The 10,395-nt window shown below is 39.3% G+C and overlaps 1 pseudogene; it reads left to right on the top strand.

Moving 5' to 3' along the window:
* Positions 1–5,790: 5,790 nt before the first annotated feature.
* Positions 5,791–8,683, top strand: LOC110334269 (annotated as a pseudogene).
* The last annotated feature ends 1,712 nt before the right edge of the window (positions 8,684–10,395 follow it).

Below are 10,395 nucleotides of genomic sequence, written 5' to 3' on the forward strand. Positions count from 1 at the left end.
ACCAATAATAGACTAATAAATAAATAGGAAAAAGAGAGTATCTTCAACAAGTGGTGTTGGTCAATGAAAGGCTGAATTAAAAGAATATGATTATTTATCTCCCTGCAAACAACCAAATAAACAAAACAACAACAAAACCCCAACTGGATCAAGGATCTCAACCTAAGACCTGATACCCTGAACCAGATGGAAGAGATAGCATAAGGACTATATTCCAACTCACTCGCACAGGAAAGGGCTTTCTGAATAGGACTTTCCACATTACAATGGCAGGTATGTGTAGCTGCAAAGAAAAACAGTATTTCCTACACCCTAAGACTTACTATCACTTTTAAGAGAAAAAAAAAAATGACTGATAAGACCGTTCATAAACACAGCAGTCCCTTAAGACATCAAATCTGTCTTCGGAGGCCTCACCCTGACACTGTGCTCTGCAGCAGTCTATCGACACCTACAGATTCCTCACTGCTCCAGCGCATTCGTGCAACAGAGCAGAAGCTTTGCAGTCAGGTCAGTCAATCCTGGGTTTTTAACAAGGGGGTAAACTGAGTCAGACATGGTTCACAAGGCTGAGGCAGAGCAAGTTTGTAGCAAGTTTGAGGCTAGCCTAGGCTACTGTACACAAGCTATTTTGTGGACTTTACATACACTAGAGTCATCAGAGAAGAAGAAACGACAGTTGAGAAAATGCCACTAGGGTTCTGGCTGTGAACAAGCCTGTAATGCATTTTCTTAATTAGTGATTGATGTGGTGGGGTCACCCCTGGGCAGGTGGTCCTGGGTTCTATAAGAAATCTGGCAAAGGGAGCCATGGAGAGCAAATCCCATTTCAGTTCCCATCCTGATTTTCTTCAAGATGAACAGTGATGAGGAAATGTAAGTCAAATAAACTTTTCCTGACTTGCTTTGGCCATGGTATTTCATTACCACAAGAGTAACCCTAATTAAGTCAGCTACATTCTGAGTTCCAGGCTAGCTTGGCCTACAAAGTGAAACTTTGTCTCAAAGGAAGGGAGATGGAAAGCTGATTTAGTTAATACACATTTTAATCTATACCGAGAATAAAGTTTTTTTTTTTTTAGCATATTTCAGACTTATTTCATCACTCAACAATTTTAAGGAGTATTTATTATTATTTCAAAATCATTCATGTAGCAGTTTCATCAATGATATTTCATACTCTTATAGATAATTTTTCTTAAATGTTGGGCAAATCACTTGCTCTTCTTAGGGATGCCTTCTTGCTCATGCTGTCTCTCTGTGTACAGGAGTTTCCTGTGGGCTACACTGCCCTCCTTCACAGGCATTACCACCATGTCTCCTCCGCTATAATCTCATGCTTTCAGCTATGTCTTCCCTTCAACTTCATGAGAGAGACACATTTTCTCTTCGATATGGGGCATGAAATCAACTTAAGAGGGCCAATGACTAGCATTTTTGAATAATAGAATATAATAGGGTATCAGGGTGTAACTGTAGTTTCCAGTGGAATTACTGGATGGGCACTACATTAAGCATAAAGTGTGTGTCTTACATCGAGTCATAGTCAAAATTTTAAAAGCCAATATAGTAAGATAAACAAACAAAATATACAAGAATTGCAAAACTTTGCAGATAATATTTGAATGTTATGCCTGCCCCAATATTAGTTCTCATGAGTGTTCACCCTGTGTCCAAGTGCAAATTGAAGCCCCTGGGACTGTGTCTTGTTTGACACCAGGGCCCATTTCCTTACAGAGGTTTCAGAGTCCTCTGATGTTAATGAAGAAATGGAATTTAAGGATGAGAACCTAAGTTTCCCAGCAATGTTCTTTATTTCCATGTTCCACGTGTATCCTACAACCCAGTGTGTCCCAAGGAGCTCTGCTTTTCTGTGGAAGAAAATACACACAATGTGTCATGGTCTCTTGTCAGTCTGTTTCTTTCCCTGTAGCTAGCCCCAGCTCTGCTCTTTCTTGATTGGATCCTTTGGCTCCAGCCACTACCTCAGGATCCCACTGTGCCTCTTTACACATGTTCTCCATTTCCCAGCATCCTTTAAGACTTGACGACTGCTGAAAACCCTCTGGGCAGCTCTGCCAAGAGCCATGTGATGCTCCAGTGCTCTAATTGGCATCCCTTCGCATGACCTCACAGGATTTGATTGGTAGACACACCTGCATAGCAAGTGCCAGGTAACTGTGGGGAGGAGCATACCTGGTTGTTGCCAGGTAACTGTGGGGGTGGAGTCCAGACAGAATACCAGGAGTTTGGGGCATTGCATACATGACTAATGGCCACACACTTCTCTAAGGGGGAGGGGGACTGTGGGATACAGGAGCCAGGGGCCCAGGAGGCATGGCCTAACTCCTGCAGGGGTTCAAGGCCTGTGCTCAACAAGGGACCAGGCTGTCTGAACACAGCTCACTATCCCACACCCAGTGACAACCCTGCCTTTGTTTTTCTCTCTCTTTTTTTTTATAAATTCTTTTTTTTTAATTTTAATTTTTATTTATTTATTATTATTTTCTTTATTTACATTTCAAATGCTATCCCTATATGCATAAGTTCCCTATATGCAAAGTTCCCTATATGCCCCCCGCCCCTGCTCCCCTACGCACCCACTCCCACTACTTGGCCCTGGCCTTCCCCTGTGCTGGGTCATATAAAGTTTACAAGACCAAGGGGCCTCTCTTCCCANTGATGGCCNATTAGGCCATCTTCNGCTACATATGCAGCTAGAGACACGAGCTCAGGGGGTACTGGTTAGTTCATATTGTTGTTNCACCTACAGGGTTGCACTCACCTACAATACCTTGGGTACTTTCTCTAGCTCCTCCATTGGGGGCCCTGTGTTCCATACAATAGCTGACTGTGAGCATCCACTTCTGTGATTGCCAGGCACTGGCATAGCCTCACAAGAGGCGACTATATCAGGGTCCCTTCAGCAGAATCTTGCTGGCATGTGCATTAGTATCTGGGTTTGGTGGCTGATGATAGGATGGATTCCTGAAAGGGGTAGTCTCTGGATAGTCCATCCTTTCATCTTAGCTCTAAATTTTGTCTCTGTTCCTATATCCTTTCATGGGTATTTTGTTCCTTATTCTAAGGAGGAATGAAGTATTCACACGATGGTCATCCTTCTTGGTTTTCTTGTGTTTTGCAAAATGTATCTTGGGTATTCTAAGTTTCTGGCCTAATATCCGCTTATCAGTGAGTGCATATCTAGTGAGTTCTTTTGTGATTGGGTTACCTCACTAAGAATGATATCCTCCATATCCATCCATTTGCCCAAGAATTTCATAAATTCATTGTTTTTAATAACTGAGTAGTACTCCATTGTGTAAATGTACCACAATTTCTGTATCCATTCCTCTATTGAGGGACATCTGGGTTCTTTCCAGCTTCTGGCTATTATAAATAAGGTTGCTATGAACATAGTGGAGCATGTGTCTTTATTACCAGTTGGAAGATCTTCTGAGTATATGCCCAGAAGAGGTATTGCTGGGTCCTCCAGTAGTACTATGTCCAATTTTCTGAGGAACCACCAGACTGATTTCCAGAGTGGTTGTACAAGCTTGCAATCCCACCAGCAATGGAGGAGTGTTCCTCTTTCTCCACAACCTCGCCAGCATTTGCTGTCACCTGAATTTTTAATCTTAGCCATTCTGACTGGTGTGAGATGGAATCTCAGGGTTGTTTTGATTTGCATTTCCCTGATGACTAAGGATGTTGAACATTTTTTTCAGGTGTTTCTCAGCCATTTGGTATTCCTCAGTTGAGAATTCTTTGTTTAGCTCTGTACCCCATTTTTAATGGGGTTATTTGAATTTCTGGAGTCCAGCTTCTTGAGCTCTTTGTATATATTGGATATTAGTCCTCTATCAGCTGCTTGTGGACGTTGTACATCGTGGTGCGCACTAGGCTCCGCACCACGATGTACAACGTCCACAAGCAGTATTCCATTGATCTACATGTCTTTCGCTGTACCAGTACCATGCAGTTTTTATCACAATTGCTCTGTAGTACAGCTTAAGGTCAGGCATGGTGATTCCACCAGAGGTTTTTTTATTGTTGAGAATGGTTTTTGCTATCCTAGGTTTTTTATTATTCCAGATGCATTTGCAAATCGCCCTTTCTAACTCTGTGAAGAATTGAGTTGGAATTTTGATGGGGATTGTATTGAATCTGTAGATTGCTTTTGGCAGGATGGCCATTTTGACTATGTTAGTCCTGCCAATCCATGAGCATGGGAGATCTTTCCATCTTCTGAGATCTTCAATATCTTTCTTTAGGGATTTGAAGTTCTTATCATACAGATCTTTCACTTCCTTAGTTAGAGTCACACCAAGGTATTTTATACTACTTGTGACTATTGTGAAGGGTGTTGTTTCCCTAATTTCTTTCTCGTCCCATCTGTCCTTCGTGTAGAGGAAGGCCACTGATTTGTTTGAGTTAATTTTATATCCAGCTACTGCACTGAAGCTGTTTATCAGGTTTAGGAGTTCTCGAGTGGACTTTTTAGGGTCACTTATGTATACCATCATATCATCTGCAAATAATGATATTTTGACTTCTTCCTTACCAATTTGTATCCCCTTGATCTCCTTTTGTTGTCGGATTGCTCTGGCTAGGACTTCAAGTAGTATATTGAATAGGTAGGGAGAAAGTGTTTTTCTCATAACAAGCAGGATCTCTTGCCTGCTGACCCAACTCTGGAGGCTGTGGAGCAACTTCCGTCCTGCCTGCATAGCCACAATGTCTAACTTCGATGTCAATCAGAGTGGCCCCTCCCTAGTAGCTGCACCATTCACCAATGTCTCAAAGCAAGTCCCCCATGTGCTATCTCTCTCATTTTTGACAACTTCAATTGAGTGCTACTTGTTGGGGTCACTAGAAACTCAACCAACTACAAACCCCTCTGGTGGGAAGGTCACACAAACCCCAAAACAGAGAAGGAAAATAACATGAGTTACAGAAAAGTCCCTGCTACTAGATACAGAGGTTCAGTCGTGACATTTATGCTTTTGGAGTTCTTGAGAAGCAGAACAACTGAAGTCATTAAAATTACTGTGCAACCAGGCACAGATGTCCAAAGGGCATCATGAACACTATAATGGTACCCAGGGGCATCTGGTGGTGGATTCGTTTTTTGTTTTATCAAAAAAAAGTTACTGTTTTTACTGGCAGTCTACTAGATATCAGGGAATGTGCCCAGTAGATTTAACTTGGAAATTCATGCTCATTTTGAGGAACCAGGATTCAACATAGAGCCTAGGCCAGGTTTCTGTTGTCTATTACTGTAATAGTTTACTCTCCATACCTCTTATCAGCCAGTAGAACCTGAAGGCTCTGCCTCTTCGGTGTTTCAAAATCTTTTTTCTGTTCTGTAGAACTTCTCCAGTCCTTTGTGTGAGCAGCCAGCCCACAAGTGACCTGGCCGGAGACTTAACTCTTCGGCTTCAGCTTTTAGGTCCTTTAACCTGGTAAAGCTTGAGGTCCAGAGCTGCAACCCCAAGTATCAGGAGACGGTGTCCACAGTGACATCAGTGGACCTGAATATAGAAAGCGTTCTACCAGATCAAAACCGCGAACATCCAAAGACCATAAAAGGTGAAAAGTGGTCATCCATGTCTTTGAAAATATATCTACACATATGAGGCAAAAGAAAGAAAGAAAGAAAGAAAGAAAGAAAGAAAGAAAGAAAGAAAGAAAGAAAGAAAGAAAGAAAGAAAGAAAGAAAGAAAGAAAGAAAAAGACCCAACCTTAATAATGACTGAACCGTGAGGGAATGTTTTCTGTGCTGATGAAATGAGGAAGCAGATAAAGCCCTCCCTACAAGCTAAGGAGTCCATCCTGGTAAAGACTGTCTCCTAAGAAACCTCGGCATATAAAAATAACAAGTCTGTACAAGTGTTTGTGACTATTACACTCAAAACAGACAGAACAAGACACAGAGTAGTGTCATTCAAGACTGCAGATATATGAAATTATATTCCTACCAAAATTATATTCGACAGTATGTAAAGAGAATCATATAGAACAACCAAATCTAGATTATTTTGTGGAAACAAGGCAATTTCCAAGTTTATTTGAAAAAAAATTCAAGCAGTGAGAGTGATTATTTAAACAGGTTGAACAGAAAACACATGATCATATGAATCCATACTTAAACTCCTTAGCGAAGTTCAACATTCATGATTTAAAAGCTAGGAATATGTGTAACATTGAGTAAGCAATCCCACAGGCACACATCTTAAAATGCATTAGAATCCTTTTTTATCTTTCCCCAGCTTGGGAATGTACAACCTGATTACTAGAAATAATACACATATTCAAAACCAGGGTACTGTTAAAGAAAACACTAGTAAGATTCTTTATGTTTAAATTCTCATTTAAATAAGAAATGTAGTTGTTGACATGAGGAAAATTATTCCTGGAAATATTTAAGAGAAAATAGTTTATACACATTTATGAACACTATTTTTATTTTTTAAAGCTATATGTATAAAGTATCAAGAAGAATACATTGAGATGTAAATATTAGTTATATTCAGACTAGACTTACTGATAAGGATATTTGAGAACATTCTGACTAGTTATTTTTTAATCTTTGAACAATAAAATGATTTACTATATGATAAAAAATGTTTAAAAATAAACAAAATTTCCAGTCTGAGAGTTATTTATTACTGAAAGCAAAGTCTTGTGAAACTTAATTTAAAAATAAAGTCAGAGATGTGCTTAACTCTAGAAAACATTTATTCTCCTCCCAAAAGCCAGGTATGGAAATGTGTATTAAAATGGTAATTCACTGTTGCTTAAGTAAACAGTATAAAACCCAGTGTGTGAAAATTTATTTTGATTTGTGAATTTGACTGCGATGCCAAAATTATTTTAGTGTTGATTAGATAAATTAACACAGAGGAAATACCTTTAAAATTAAAATGGCATATTTCCATGAGTATACACATCTGTCAAACCTAATCAAACTAAAGTTAAGGTCTGAACATTTTGCTATATACAGCATAACTCAGAAAGGTGAGGGCAGACAAAAAGCATGCATATAAATGTCACAAATATCCTTCCTTTTTGTTTAAAATGTTCCATGCATTTCTAAATCTACTATATTGATTCAATTACCAAGTAAAAGCAGTGAGACTTCTGACTGTGATGGAGCGGTTGATACCTCAGGAACTTTCCACCGGAAATCATTACAAAGACTGAGCAGAAGAAAACAGTTCACCTGAAGACGTTGGAGAGAAGTCAGGAAGCTGAGTTGGCTGTAGATGAGGGAAAGCCTTCTGATGAGAAACATCTCCCAAGATATTGACAATCTTTAAATTGTGCGATGACATAAGAAGAAAGTGACTTCTGAAAGGACAAATATTCAGCAGAAATTTCAATTTGAGATATATCAGAGAGAAACAGATGTGTTGAAGACAGGAGTGCTGGAAGGGGCCCTGGAAAAGTAAGTTCTTGGCTTCTATTTGAAACTCTCGAAGGATGCCTCCAGGCAGAGAAGGGCAATGCCAACACTAATCTTCTCAAAGGATGCCACCAGGCAGAGAAGGGTAATGCCAACACTAACCTCCACGCAGAGGACTTCTTGCTCTTATCTGCTCAACAAAGAACAGAAGAAAACAACGGCATGCAGGAAACCATCATCTTCTAGTTTTATACAGTTCAATATTGGTGGAAAAATTAGCAGGCATAAGAAGAAATAGGAAGAAATCAGTGCAAATTTAAGAAATTAAAAAGCCCAGAAAACAGAATAACAACCAGAATACTGTAAGTATATATTTATCAAATGTCAACTTTGAGGTAAATTTAACTGCAAAATCAAACCAAACGAAACCAAAACAAAACAAATTAAATGTGGGGAATTTCCTCACAGTATCAAAATGTACAAGTAAACTTAAGTGGAAATCCTTGGAATTTGGATTGGAAATTCATAGGCTCTATTAGTTCAGCAGACTCCTAAATAGACTAAGCTTAGTAGCATAGCTGACACTGAAGAAGGAAGCAGATACCAGAAAGCTTGTTAGCAGAAGGTATCCAAATTGAAAAGGAAATAAAGGGGAAAAGGAAATTTAAAAGCAAAGCAAAACAAAACAACAACAAAAAACCTGGCTGCTCAGAAAAGCCATCTTTGCATTGTTCCCGGGTCGTGTTCCCCCGCTTACTGCAGCCACCTTCACCGCACACCGCACACCGCACACCGCACACCGCCTCTCACAGCTTTCTCTCCAGAGTCCTCACTTGCTGCATCGGACCGTCGTGCCCCACCGCGTCAGACGCAGCAGTGGACACCAGCTCCGAGATCACCACCAAGGCCATGAAGGAGAAGAAGGAAGTTGTGGAGGAGGCAGAGAATGGAAGAGATGCACCTGCNAATGGGAANGCTCAAAATGAGGAAAATGGGGAGCAGGAGGCTGACAATGAGGTAGATGAAGAAGAGGAAGAAGGTGGGAAGGAGGAGGAGGAGGGTGACTGAGGAAGAGGATGGAGATGAAGATGAGGAAGCTGAGGTTCCTACGGGCAAGCGGGTAGCTGGGGATGAAGAGGATGACGATGCGACACCAAGAAGCAGAAGACTGATGAGGATGACAAGACAGCAAAAGGAAAAGCTAACCTTACACACCGTGACCTATTCACCCTCCACTTCCCGTCTCAGAATTTAAACGTGGTCACCTTCGAGTAGAGAAGCAGGCCCCGCCCGCCCACAGCGGGCAATGCCACCCACAAATGACATGCGCTCTTCACCACCCCACCAAAACTACAACATGAATTGGAAACTACAACATGGTAGGAAAAAAGAACCAGAACTTCTCAGACCCTGCTTTTTTTTTTTCTTAAAAATACTTTAAAAGGATGTAAATAAAGAAAATAATAATAAATGAATTAAAAATACTTTAAAAGGAAGATTTGCTTGTATTTTTTATTTACATTTTATATTTTTGTACATATTGTTAGGGGTCAGCCATTTTTAATGATAATGGGTGACCAAACCAACCTTCAGAGCGTTTTCTGTCCTACTTCAGACTTTATTTGTGGTGTTCATTATAATCTCAAAGGAGAAAAAAAAAAAAACCTTGTAAAAAAAAATCAAAAACAAAAAAAAACCATCTTGTTCCTAGCCTTCCAGTAACTTTCCTGTGTATGTACCTAGCTGTACTATAAGTAGTTGGTTTGTATGAGATGGTTAAAAAAGGCCAAAGATAAAAAGATTTTTTTCCTTTTTTTTTTCTTTTCTTTCTTTTTTTTTGGTCTATGAAGTTACTGTTTATTTTTATTTTTTGGCCTGTTTGATGTATGTGTGAAACAATGTCCAACAATAAACCGGAATTTTATTTTGCTGAGTTGTTCTAAAACAAAAACAAAAACAAAAACAAAAGCCAAAAATTAGAAAAACAAAAACGAACAAACAAACAAAACCCTCAAACCTCACGATGCATGTAATCGATGTCAAAAACTGAAGAATGAGCATAGGCAAATATGATATCTGAGTACATTATCAAAACTAATTTCCAAGCTGATGATTAAAATTCAAACCTCAGCAACAAAAATAAGTAAAAATAAAAAAATTAAAACATCAAAGTCCAGCAGCCTCTGAGTAGGATCCACACAATGCAAACCAGCTCCATAGTCATACAAATAAACTGTAGGAAACTGTAGACATAAAAACCTCTTCAGAGCAGTCAGAGAATAAAAGAGGCATTCCGTCCAAATGAAATGCAACTCGTTTGAAGCTTTGTATCAATAGAAACTGGAGTACAAAGCACAGTGGGACAATATCATTAAAAAGCTGAAAGAAAATAACTCACAGCTTAGGACATTTCTTTCAACATAGCGATTAAAATAACATTGGTGGGTATGCAAAACCTGGAAGAATCAACACAAGCAACTTCATATGTATTAAGGGTAAACCTTCAAGCAGAGTAAAAATAATTCCATATGAATTGCGTTAATAAAGGCAGAAGAACCTGAATTCAGGTTAACCTCAGTGAGTATTATATAAACTAATGTTAACGTTTATGAAATTAAATATATGTGACATATATCAAATTCATTGTATTATATATGCTATGTTAGGCAGCAAACATAATGAAGCATTTAATGGATGTCCTTGAAACACTAGAACAAGAAGAAGAAGAAGCCAAATTAAGTTAGTAATGTAAACTGTCCTTATATTAGATGAAACCTGACATCACTAGGAATTAATGCATATCACAATCTTTAGATCAATAGCTCTCAACCAAGGGTGCGTTTGCTCTCCAAGGGACATTTTGAAACGTCTAGAGACTGCAAAGGTCACACTTAGTGACAGGAGGTGGGAGTAGTGAGACTTCAGAGGGCATTTACTGGGTAGAGGTAGAAGGTACCACTTAACATCCTGTAGAGAACACAGCAGCC

This window comes from Mus pahari, chromosome 16, assembly GCF_900095145.1.
Source record: "Mus pahari chromosome 16, PAHARI_EIJ_v1.1, whole genome shotgun sequence".
Classification (NCBI taxonomy): Eukaryota; Metazoa; Chordata; class Mammalia; order Rodentia; family Muridae; genus Mus; species Mus pahari.